This window comes from Xyrauchen texanus, chromosome 20, assembly GCF_025860055.1.
Source record: "Xyrauchen texanus isolate HMW12.3.18 chromosome 20, RBS_HiC_50CHRs, whole genome shotgun sequence".
NCBI classification, from domain to species: Eukaryota; Metazoa; Chordata; class Actinopteri; order Cypriniformes; family Catostomidae; genus Xyrauchen; species Xyrauchen texanus.
Window position 1 is genome coordinate 34,557,655 of NC_068295.1, and position 12,529 is coordinate 34,570,183.

Consider the following 12,529-nt stretch of genomic DNA (forward strand, 5'->3'; position numbering starts at 1 on the left):
AGAATTTTCGACAGAACGGCTTTCGAGAGATTTACATAAATGTGTTCTGCTCTTGTTTCATGAAAGAGGCCCATTACTTTTAAGTACATCACATGGAATACACATACATCTAAAGTAATATTTATGTTGAATGCATGTAAAACATGAATTATATTCATATGCATGTCTGTTTGAATTTCAGATACAGACATAGAGCGTGCAGCCCCGAATGAGTCATTGTAAGGGAGAATGCAAGATGTGGTGCTGAGTGAATCACTTACATGTGACAATGAATGAGGAAATAAAGACTTCAATTGTGTGCTTACAGGTCTGCTTACATCGGCCATTTTACAACGTCTTCAAAGATGGCTCATCCAATCATATTTATAACGTGTTATATGCTGTGAAGCAACTTTTTTATTTATTTTTTATGCCAGATATGTGTATGTTGTTGTAGTTTATTCACTGGATTATTAAAAAAATATATGTAGATACAGTAGACACAAAACATTTTGGGTTGAATTTCAGGCTAAAATAACTACAGGTGTGTCACATAAATACCATTACCGTGATATAAAATTACAGTAGCTACTCATTCATGTGATATAAGATTTTGGTCATACCATATACTGTATAGTCTACCTACCCTACTAATATAAAATTATTACTTAAAATAAGAAGTATTTTGAGGCTAAAAGGGTCCTGCTTTCTGCCCTTTCCAAAGTTGGATTGTGCTGCTCCATCTCTTCCAGACATTGAGAGAGATAAGTGTTAGGCCACCCTATGATGCATTATTCTTCTATAGACTCTTGATAGTTTACACCTTACAACACTGCAACTAAGTGCACAGTCAGAACTGGCAAATAAATTGTGAACCATGTGAAACTGCCAGAACAATTCAGAAGAGGAAGACAACAACATAGCACCTGTGTCCGGTATGTCAAGTTGTATTTAAGAAAGAAAGAAGATAATATAACAAAGTATTTGTCTCAGAAGAATAAAGCAATTATTTGTCACACACACAGACACACACACACACACACACACACACAAACACAAACACAAACACTTTCCACTGCCAGAATTTAAATGCAGAAAAAAATGACATTTTATATAATTACTGGACAACTCTTAAAACTTGCCAGCATCTGCGAAAATCATCAAAAACTAGCACATGTGCAGTCAGTACTTTCATAAAGTTGAATAGCATTTATTTAGCAAAGTAAATGTTCTGATTGGTTGTTCAGCTGAGTCGGGCTGCCTATCTTCCCTATACTTTCAATTCAGCACTCCTGCTGCTCTGTGCGTGGTTGGAGAGAATCTCTGTACACTTAAAAAAAGAAAAGAATCACAATTCACTTAGCGTAGCTGCAGGATCGCTTAAGTAGAACCAAAAGTTACAGGTCAAACACCTACTCATTGTTCTGGCAGCCATAGGTATTATCACTCATTTTAGGTGAGCATACGCAAATCTTTGCGTGTGTGCTAGAATACACAACTGCCGGTTGGCCAATGAGTTTGGAGAGCCGGAATTAACTTGTATAAATTAGTATTAGTTTGCATTTATATTAACTTAATACAAAAAGATAAATAGAATAAAAAACGATAAAAAAAAATAGAAACATTTAATAAAAAATTCAACATTAATAAAACATTATTTTCAAATGCTGATTACAGTTAATAATTTATTTAAATTTCATGAAACCAAAGACCAAATAATGTTTCACAGCAATATGTCAGAATTATACCACCTGTTGCCCAAATCCAGTCATTGCCGACATGCTTTGGTATTGAGGACATGATTATGTGTACAAATATGACTTGATAAATGTATGGATCCGCAACTCTTTATAAGCTTTGACTTGTTGATCTAATGGTAATGTTTTCATTTTGAGTAAGAAGGGTTCCTAGTTCTAATCCACTCTAATACATTTTTATAAAAAATAAATAAAAAACTTTATTAGTGGAATATTAGTTATCATGAATTGGGACATATTTGTTTGCATTTTTACATTTTGAGAGTGAGAGGTGGAAAAGCAGAGTAGGTAGAGCATGCATATGTGTGCACGAGAGAATATAACCACTGTCAGTGCCACTGATTACAGCCATGATAAGCACTCATCATAGGATTCAAAATGATTCTAGTGCTCTTTCGTCACTTATTATGAAATACACAAATTAAATGGAAATGGAAACCCCTGAGATGTTCCCTCCACAAGCAATTTCAAAAAGTGGTAGGCACATGTTCCACCATCTCACCTATAAATTGTTGTCATCCTTATTCTTGCCATTTAGACATGAAGGGCTGAGTGCATGTATATGTTTAATTATGTAGTTGACCATAGAATTTGACTAGTTTCGTTATGGACACATTCTGGTGTACATCTTGATTATATATCTAAACTATTTAAACTATATTCAAGTAGGTTTGCAAATAGCATGCAGCCTATTTTTACTTGATCATTCATATGTACTGTAGTCTAATAATACAAAATATATTTTTAAATAAATTCAGCACTTATTGGATATTAACATTTCATTTAAAAGCTTATGGTTAAAAATTAAGAATTAGAATGTTAAAAAAAGGCAGTGGATCTCCAAAACCTGAAAAGAACAACAACAACAAAATCTGCTCAGAATGATTACTTCAATTACTGCTTTATATCAATCCAGTTGTAACTTCTGTGGTATGGACAATGTGGTTATCCTTACAACTGCGACATAGATTTCTAAAAATGTAAATATAGATATGATCTGTCATGACTGAATGAGTAATGTTTTGACACAAGCAGGGCTGGCCCGGGCTTAGGTGACATAGACGGTTGCCTAGGGTGCAAAATGACAGAGCGGCGACGCATGAGAATTCTTTTTTTTTTTTTGTCAGAAGTGCGTGCTCTTGACTGCATTGCTTTACCCATATATTGAGCACTAGTGCTACATGATTATATTATAATCAGATCCTTATCACATGTGGACAAAATGAGTGAAAAAAAAGAAACCAAATTATCAGGTGCACAAGGCAGAAAGCAGCACAAAGAAGAGGAGCAGAAAAAAAAGAGCAAAATAAAGGTAAGAATCACAAGTTAACCCATTGATGTTTATTTACTACTTTGAAATAGCTTATTTAGAACCTCTTAATTGTCATGGACACTGTGGGCCATTGTCTGGCTTTAGGACCAATCACACATCCACAAGCATTTAATATTCTCAGGGTTGCCAGATAATTGATGCAAAAACCCAATCAGAGATTTATACGTGCATAAATAGGAAATATTTAGCCTTATGTCATCCTTAATTTATGCAATCTGGCAACCATGCATGTGAGTGCGTGATTTCTCCTCTTCGAAAAAATTAAATTAAATAAAAAACTTTAAAAAAACTCAATAGTGCAATATTCTGCTCAAAGAAAAGTGTGATGCAGCCATTCTGTGTCCATTCGTAAAGCTGCGTGTGCCGTTTAGTGTCTGTGAGCAAACCTTTTCAGTGATGAACTTTAGTAAAATCCCAATAGAGCAAAACCAAGTGAGAGAGGAATATGTTTGTTCTTTGTGTTTTTTGTAATATGCTGAAATCCCTCACACCTGTATGCAAATGTTACTCTGGCTGAAATAATTTATCAGTGTCATGCAGCCTGTTTTATTCAGTTGTGTGTTGAGTTGGATAACAAACCATTGATGAGACACACATCATGACCCTTGTGCATGTAAACGGATTGATAATGTTTTCAGAATAAAACAAGTAAACAGGTCTACTTTGCGGCACACATCAAAATAAGCTTTTAGAATTTATAATTTCCAAATATTCTATTTTACTATTTGTAAAGGGATATAAGGGAAAGGAGGAGGCGAGATCCGGCTTGAAAATATAAATAATAGATTTAATGATAAACTTAAACCAACGTCACAAACACACACATGACAGTCAGCTTCCCGTAAACGATCTCTCTCTCTCTTGCACCACTCACTGTGGTCATAAATACAATTATTATTTAAATACTTATTTTTAAACACAATTCACAATCGTATTTTATCTAATTACACAATGATGACTCTAAGACTTTATAGACTTTATAGATAACAGTTTTATCTTCTGTTAATGCTGATCTTCTGTAAAGCTGCTTTGAAACGATGTGTGTTGTGAAAGGCGCTATACAAATAAAAATGTCTTGACTTGACTTTATTCAGTTTTACTAGAAAAGTAAGCAGGTACACATCAAGCAATCGCATAATGGTCCCATTAGTCTATATACACTTCAGATAAGTGTGCATCATTCATTGAGTGCATGGGAGCACTAGTACTTGTGGGCTTAAAAGATACAACTATGTAGTATCAGTGCCGATATGTCGTTTTCAGAACTATTAGTTATTTGCAAAAATCATATTTTTTATTATTATTATTATTCCTCCGTTACTGGCATTGGAGGGTTCTACAGTTAGAGCTCCTTGGTTCCACAATATAACTACTGAAATACAAACATTCACTGACTCTGCATGGAGTTTGTTGTTCCACGTTACTAAGGTAAGCACGGAGTCGGACACTTAGGAAGCTGAATTAAAACATAGACAGAAGGGCCTGGGATGCTCAGCAAGCAAAGATGCTGACCCCCTGGAATTGCGAATTTGAATCCGGGGTGTGCTGAGTGACTCCAGCCAGGCTTCCAAAGCAACCGATTGGCCTGGTTGTTAAGGATGGTAGAGTCAAGTGGAGTATCTTCAATCATAATACAATAAATCAATCATTCAAGACAACCAAAATGTAATAGTAGGTGGTTTGAAAATTTATTTGTTAATGACTAATTGGAGAACTGCTTATTTGCCAACAAGATGGAGAGGATGCTAACATTAGCTGTTCTAATAGTTAGAACAATGTTTCAAAGTGAAGGATGGAAACTGCTAACCTTTCGTCTTTTTTACCGTTTTGAATCAAAAAATGTCACCTATGATTTGTACAGATCTGAATATGCAGTTTGTTACAGTATGGTTTTAAAAATGAGCAATCCAAAGAGGATTTGTTTTTATACATTAATCATAAGTTCATTTTAATGTTCATGTTGACTGACGGTGTCCCTACAGACATGGAAAAAAGTATGTTTTTCTACAACACTGGATGTACTGTATACAGTATAACCTGGTGTCACTATTGGGATTTTGGTTACATAATAAACTGCATCTGGGAATGTGACAGGGCGGAGGGTGGGGCCGGGTTGTGATTATACACACCCGGTCCCTTATCAGGCTAATTAAGCCTCAGAGAGGGATAAAGGCCGATTGCGGACGGTGGTGCGACGAGAGAGAGATCGTTTACGGACATGTCCGTCCTGTGTGTGTGTTTGTCTTTTGTTTAAGTTAATCATTAAAATATTGTTTATAATCGCCAGGCCAGTTCTCGCCACCTCCTTTCCATTGAACTGCTTTACAGGGATTTTATCTATTTTGGACACTTGCCTCTGTGCCTGTGTCACAATAAGGAAAGACTTAAAAAATGTTTTACATTCAATAAACAATTAAAAAAATGATCAGCCTTTTCCACCAGCATATTTATCGGTATCAGCAAAATCTATTATCTGTCGACCTCTAATTTGATCATCGGGTAACAAATCCCATCATTACAAATCACGCTGGTTTTAATATACAAAAATTTCCACCATGCGATTGATTTCAGCACTGTCCAACACCATTGGCACGCACATGTATCGTGATTGATTGTGACAAGCTCAAGTTCTGATGTATATTTTATATGAGTGACTGCCTTTACAGATTTTTAGTGATTAAAACCTTGAGATTGTTTTTACTCTGATCCTCACACAAAGCTATCATATGGTTTGGAATACTTGTATATTACTTTTTGTCAAATTTGGAATAAATTATTGTGACTGTGCTTCTATCTGCTTGTTGCATTTTTTTTTATATTCTATTTATTGATGAGAGGGTCTCTTGCACAAGCAACAGTACTGTATATGACACTTTGGGAGTGAGAACAGGTTGTAAAGTTTCAGACTTTGAATGTGCATTTTTAAGCATCTCATTTTAAGATTGCAGTATGTCTGATAAAAATAACGAGTTGGAAACCAACTACATTTTTCTGAAGAAAATGTGAGTGATGGTTGCCAGTGCAAAATGTGCCTAAGGTTGTCAGCGATTTGCTATGTGGTTACTATGGTGATCTATTTCCTTTTCCATGAGTTGCTTGGGAGTAGGCTGCTTGTTAAGCTGGTCAGCAAGTTGGTCTCCCAGCCTGACCAGGTAAAAAGCACCCAAAACTCCCATCTAAAACCTGCCAACTAACCAAGACTAGGAGACTAGCTAAGACCAGCAAACCAGCTAAGGTTGGTTTAAGCTGTTTTTATCATCAGGTACAAGAAGAGCCCACCCCCAAAAAATTGTATTTCCTGTTTTATCATCTGGCATGTGAAAATCGTAAGTCTGATCACTTAGAAAAGTAATAAAAAAGCTAACCTGGTTTGAGTATGAGTAATAGTGACACTTACTATAGCAACCACCAGGGTTGGGGAGTAATGGAATACATGTAACATGATTACATATTTAAAATACAAAATATAAATAACTGTATTCCACAACAGTTACAATTTAAATCATTGGTAATTAGAATACAGTTACATTCAAAAAGAATTTTGATTACTGAAGAGATTACTTTGCATTTTATTGTCATTTGTTTCATTTAATATTTAGTCCTTTCAGATGGAAACACTTATACTTATATATGATGCGATCCAAAGTGCATTTGAACAGTGGTGAAATGCTTTCTTATGATGTGTTACATTCATACGAGCAGACAGAGAAGTAAGTTTGAAGTAAGTTTGGAGCAGAAGAAATAGAAATAAACCTTGTGTAAATTGTCAGCTTTATGCTAAGCTAAAATGCTATTTCTAGCAATTTTACATGAACATGTAAACCAGACACGATCATATTTTTATCAAGAACATTCACATTGGATCATAAGAAAAGAAATGTCCTTTTTTCAGGACACTGTATTTTAAAGATAATTTAGTCAAAATCCAAATAACTTTACAGATCTTTATTGTAAAGGGTTTAAACAATGCTTTCCATGCTTGTTTAATGAACCATAAACAATGAATGACACTAACAATTAAGACACTAACAGCTTACAGCCAGAAGGAAATTAAGGTCACAGTTATTAAAACTTTGGACACTAAAGAGACCATTCTACTGACTCTGGCCAGGGGTCCCTGCTCATCTGTGTGAATGTGCCTTAGGCATGCTGCATGGAGGCATAAGGACTGCAGATGTGGCCAGGGCAATAAATTGCAATGTCCGTACTGTGAGACACCTAAGACAGCGCTACAGGGAGACAGGAAGGACAGCTGATCGTCCTCGCAGTGGCAGACCACGTGTAACAACACCTGCACATCCGAATATCACACCTGCGGGACAGGTATTGGATGGCAACAACAACTGCCCGAGTTACACCAGGAACGTACAATCCCTCCATCAGTGCTCAGACTTTCTGCAATAGACTGAGAGAGGCTGGACTGAGGGCTTGTAGGCCTGTTGTAAAGCAGGCTCTACCAGACATCACCGGCAACAACATCGTCTTTGGGCACAAAACCATCTTTGCTGGACCAAACAGGAATGGCAAAAAGTGCTCTTCATTAACGAGTCGTGGTTTTGTCTCATCAGGGGTGATGGTTGGCTCACGTTTATCATCAAATTAATGAACGTAACACTGAGGCCTGTACTCTGAAGCAGGATCGATTTGGAGGTGGAGTGTCCATCATGGTCTGGGGCCTTGTGTCACAGCGTCTTCAGACTGAGCTTGTTGCCATTGCAGGTAATCTCAATGCTGCATTACAGGGAAGACATCCTCCTCCCTTTTGTGATACCCTTATTACCACATCCTGACATGACCCTCCATCATGACAATGCCACCAGCCATACTGCTCATTCTGTGCATGATTTCCTGCAAGACAGGTATGTCAGTGTTCTGACATGGCCAGCAAAGAGCCTGGATCTCAATCCCATTGGGCACGTCTGGGACCTGTTGGATCAGAGGGTGAGGGCTAGGGCCATTCCCCCCAGATATGTCCAGGAACTTGCAAGTGACTTGGTGGATGAGTGGGGTAACATCTCACAGCAAGAATTGGCAAATCTGGTGCAGTCCATGAGAAGGAGATACACTGCATTACTTAATGCAGCTGGTGGCTACACCAGACTGTTACTTTTGATTTTGGCCCCCCCTTTGTTTATATACTCTTACTCTGGCTGTGTGATTGGTCAGATTAAATGAACTTGCTCCTCCCAAACTTTGTTGATAAAACACCATTTCTTTCCATTACGAGACTGCTTTCTGATCCATTATGAGACTGTCAGACATCATAATATAGCTGACACAGATTGAACAAACCCATATGAGACTGGTGAAAATATTAGCAGTATCCATTTTGAAATAGGTTTACTATGTGGATGTTTGGTTTCCAGAAGCTGCTTGCTTTCTCAATCATCACAGAAAGTCACCACAGACATTTGTGAAGGAAGTTCACAGCTAAGAAATCCAAGAAAGACTACTAGAAGGACACTGCACCTATACTTTATGTGCACTTTTGCAGTCAATCCAGGGTGGATTTCAAAGACACTTAATTATCTACTCAGTTTACTAAATTAATACATGACACATGAATAGAATTACACATAGAAAACTAATATGAGCATAATAATGCTGTACGGCTAGAGGGGAACTGGCTCCCCCACCTGAGCCTGATTTCTCCAATGATTTTATCTCAATTAACTAACATCTTATAAAGTTTTGTGTTCCTTGCCACAGTCACCTTTGGCTTGCGTTGCCGTTCTTCAGTGAAACTGTTCAACGATGACTTTAAGACATTACAGCATACGTTTCTATAAAGTTACTTAGAAACTATATTGTGTACTTTAAATAAGTATTGTGAAAAGTGCTATACAGTACAAATCAAAATAACTTGACATAAGAGTTCACTTGGATTTTACAGTTACAGTTTACAGTTGTCAACAGCTACCAAGATACCAGTCTTAGATCTGAACAGTAAATTACAGCAAAGAATGTTGTGAAATAATGTTTTCTCTGTTCAAAAATATACTCTGAAGCAAATGTATTTCTCAGATTATGCTCTTTCAAAGCTCAGGAGAAATATTTGAGTTTATATTGAAATCTCTGACTGATTGGATTGTTGATTTGTTATATTGACAAATATGACATTGTTGAGATCTCTTCTGAATCTTTGAAAGAGACAAATGAGAGATTACTGGGGTCCTTTTCTCAGGAGAATAATTTGAGAAGCACTTAAGCAAAAGTCTCCGTTTTCTCTTGATTTAATTTCATTGCTGTCTAGGAGAAACAACTGAGATATTATAAAGGGTCTGGGTGATTTTTCCTTCATGATGCTATCCTTAGTTGGCAAGGACACTGTGCTAACAAATGTGTTCATGGTTTTTTGTTTTCTTGTGTTAAAAAGCCTTGACTGCCAAAACACAATCCTCTCATGAATTTAACCTTAGGCACTTTTACATTCTTCCATTATTAATTAGACTCTAAATTGAAAATACAGGGTGAAAAAAATGCAGTACACTCATGCATTGCACAGGGTGTAAAACAGGGGTGGTGTGTTATGTTGTTACTTTTACACCCGTTTTCTCTATATAACTATAGACCAGACCCAACAATGCAGCCAAGTCGATCAACAGCTGTGATAGATGTGTGTTAAATCTACGAATAAATGACATTGACTTGCTATGCTGAAGGAGACAGTAGCTAAGAAGAGTTGATTGCCTTTCTTAACCACTTTTATTTATCATTTCCTATCTGTCAGTCACTATAAGCATGAGCACTTTGGCAACTTATCATTAACCACATTTTTTGTGGATCACATGCCGTGATGGACTCTGTAAATTAGAGCTGGCAGATGAAATAGAGAAAGCCAGCATGCACAGGTTTTCTTGCCTGGCCTTTGCCCTTTCTCCCCAAACTATAAAAATAAAGCAACAACCTTGAAGTGAGCATGTTAAATTGAAAGTGAAGAAGCAATCGATCAATTAGAGAGACCCATTCAGAGTTGTCCGTGTTCAGCTCTCTCAGATCAGTGGCCAAGAGACAATAATTGAAAACGTCCATTTCTAAATGGCACCATTGATCAGGGAGAAGCAGGAGATAGTTGCTGTGGCAGATGACTAGTGCCACAGCATTTATAAGAGAAAGGAGTGCATGACTTTTGCGATGTAAAAGCAAAAGAGCCTGCATAGTAAATGCATAGTTCGCCAAAAACTGAAAATACACTCCTGTCATTGCAAATCTGTATTTTATTTTTTAGGTGAAACAGCAAAATTTGCTTCTTTTTTTTATTATTAAGAAGTTTAATGCAGCTGTTTTCCATACAACAACAGTTCATAGTGGCCATAAAAGTAGTCCATACAATTTGTGTGCTACAGTATATTTCAAGTCATCTAAAGACATAGGTTGTGCGAAGAACAGCTGAAAAACAAGGTCACTGATTTGTTCACTGATAGTCTTCCCCTCCAACAAATCTCTGAAATCTTATTTACAGGATGTGTGTTTCTATGGAGAAATAAAATCAGATTTCGCATCATCGTGCCGATTTTGACATCATTGGTGCTGGATCTTGAAAGTTTGAGTTTGAATATGCAGAATTCTGTTACTCAAACAAAAAAAGCTATCATATGGCTTCAGAGCTTGCAATATCTCAGACTGATCACACTCCATACTTCCTTATTATATAGTATGCCATGAACAGTATGCCAATCCAGTATTATTGCAGAATCATGAGCGGCACTAGGGGTGGGCTAACGGTGCTTAAGCCCTGAATTTTTTCAATAAAGCCCATAATATTTGTATCCTTTTCTATTGATGTCAAAAGTACCAGTGATTCGGTATCAAATTGATTCTAAATACAAATATATTTGAATATTATGAATGCAGAAGCATCTTGCAGTGCAAGCTCAATTTAATGCGTTGTTGCGTTCAAAAATGTGTCAGACCTCAATTCATAGTATAACAAAACTATATGTTCAACGTTGCCACAAGGGGTGCTACAGTGAGAATAGTGTGAACTGTCCACTTCTATGATGAGTTTTCTCTTTTAACTCAACTACTGTCATTGCGGAGTAAAATAGCTGAGCAAGCAAGGTAAAGTCAATATATTTACATCACCTAACCTGAATAATAACACATCCAGTTCAATTACACAGATGTTTTAAGGAAACTTTATCACCCCCTTGAGTACTGAGGTTTGTTCCCACCATGGTAATGCCAGAATGCATATTAAGCTTGTTCAACCAGACTGCGTGTTGGCAATGTGGTGGTTAATAAATTCTTTCAATCAATCATTACATAATGGACAACAAAATACAACTATCAATATGAAATAAACTTTTCAAACTCAGAAATGCTGAATACTGTAAATAAAAAAACAACCAAAGAAAACATATGAGTGAAAATATCTAAAGAGTTGAAATACTCAGAACTTTCCCTTGCAATGAACAGAGGGAAATACCTCCTTGCATTGTGTATCCATCCCTGACAGTCCTCTGCACCTATTGCCAGGCAACCAGCATTCATTGCCTCCAGGAGGGACATCTGCTCAAATGGCCGGTAATCATACACCTCCAAGGTGTATGATAAAACTCCTCTTCCTCAGGCCCCTCTGCCTTGGCCTCTAACTTTTATCCATGCTTGCAAATAGCAACACACAGGTGGCATATTTTATAGATGGATGAGGACTGATTGCTGATTGAAGAGTTGTGCAAACAAGTTTCACACAGGTGCATTAGAGATTCATAATTATGCGAATACTTTCTAGCAGCTGTGAATAGATGTTTTCCTTTTGTTCAACACAGTTAATTCAATAGAGTTTGGGGACTTTCAATGAGATCTGTGGTATCTGTTTTGACAAAGGGTATGAAAAATGTGTGAATCAAATGAAAAAGTGTGAAGACATTTGCAAGAGAATACTTCTGCTGTGCTAAGAGGGTGATGATGAAGATCAAGTGGATCCCAGTTTCATTAAGTGTGTCTTAGCAATGAGAAAAATTTCCTGGTTGGAGGGAACGAGACCTTGGGTTGATGTAGTGACACTAGGGGTCACACTTGGGAGCCCGAGACACCTCTGATCTTTGATAAAAGGCCAATGGTAATTGGAAAGTGGTATTTGCATACCCCTCCCCTGGACATACGGGTATAAAGGAGAGGGCGTGCATACCTCTCATTCAGATTTTGTGCTGAGGAGCCGAGAATAATGTCCCGGCCATTTCAGCGGGTAGTTCAGTGTTGTGGCAGGAGGGACACAACATCTCATCATGGAACGGAGGTTACGGAAGTAACCAGGACATTCCCTATCTGTCACTCACTCAACGTTGTGTCTATGTAGTGACACTAGGGGTCCCCTACAAAAATGCCACAACTAGCTGAACTGTGTTACGTGAATTGGCGTTGCGAGACGTGCAGACTGTTGTGTGCCGAATAGACACAGCACCAGGCCAGCACATCACCTCCCCTGACATTATTATGAGTGTTGAACAGACCTTTG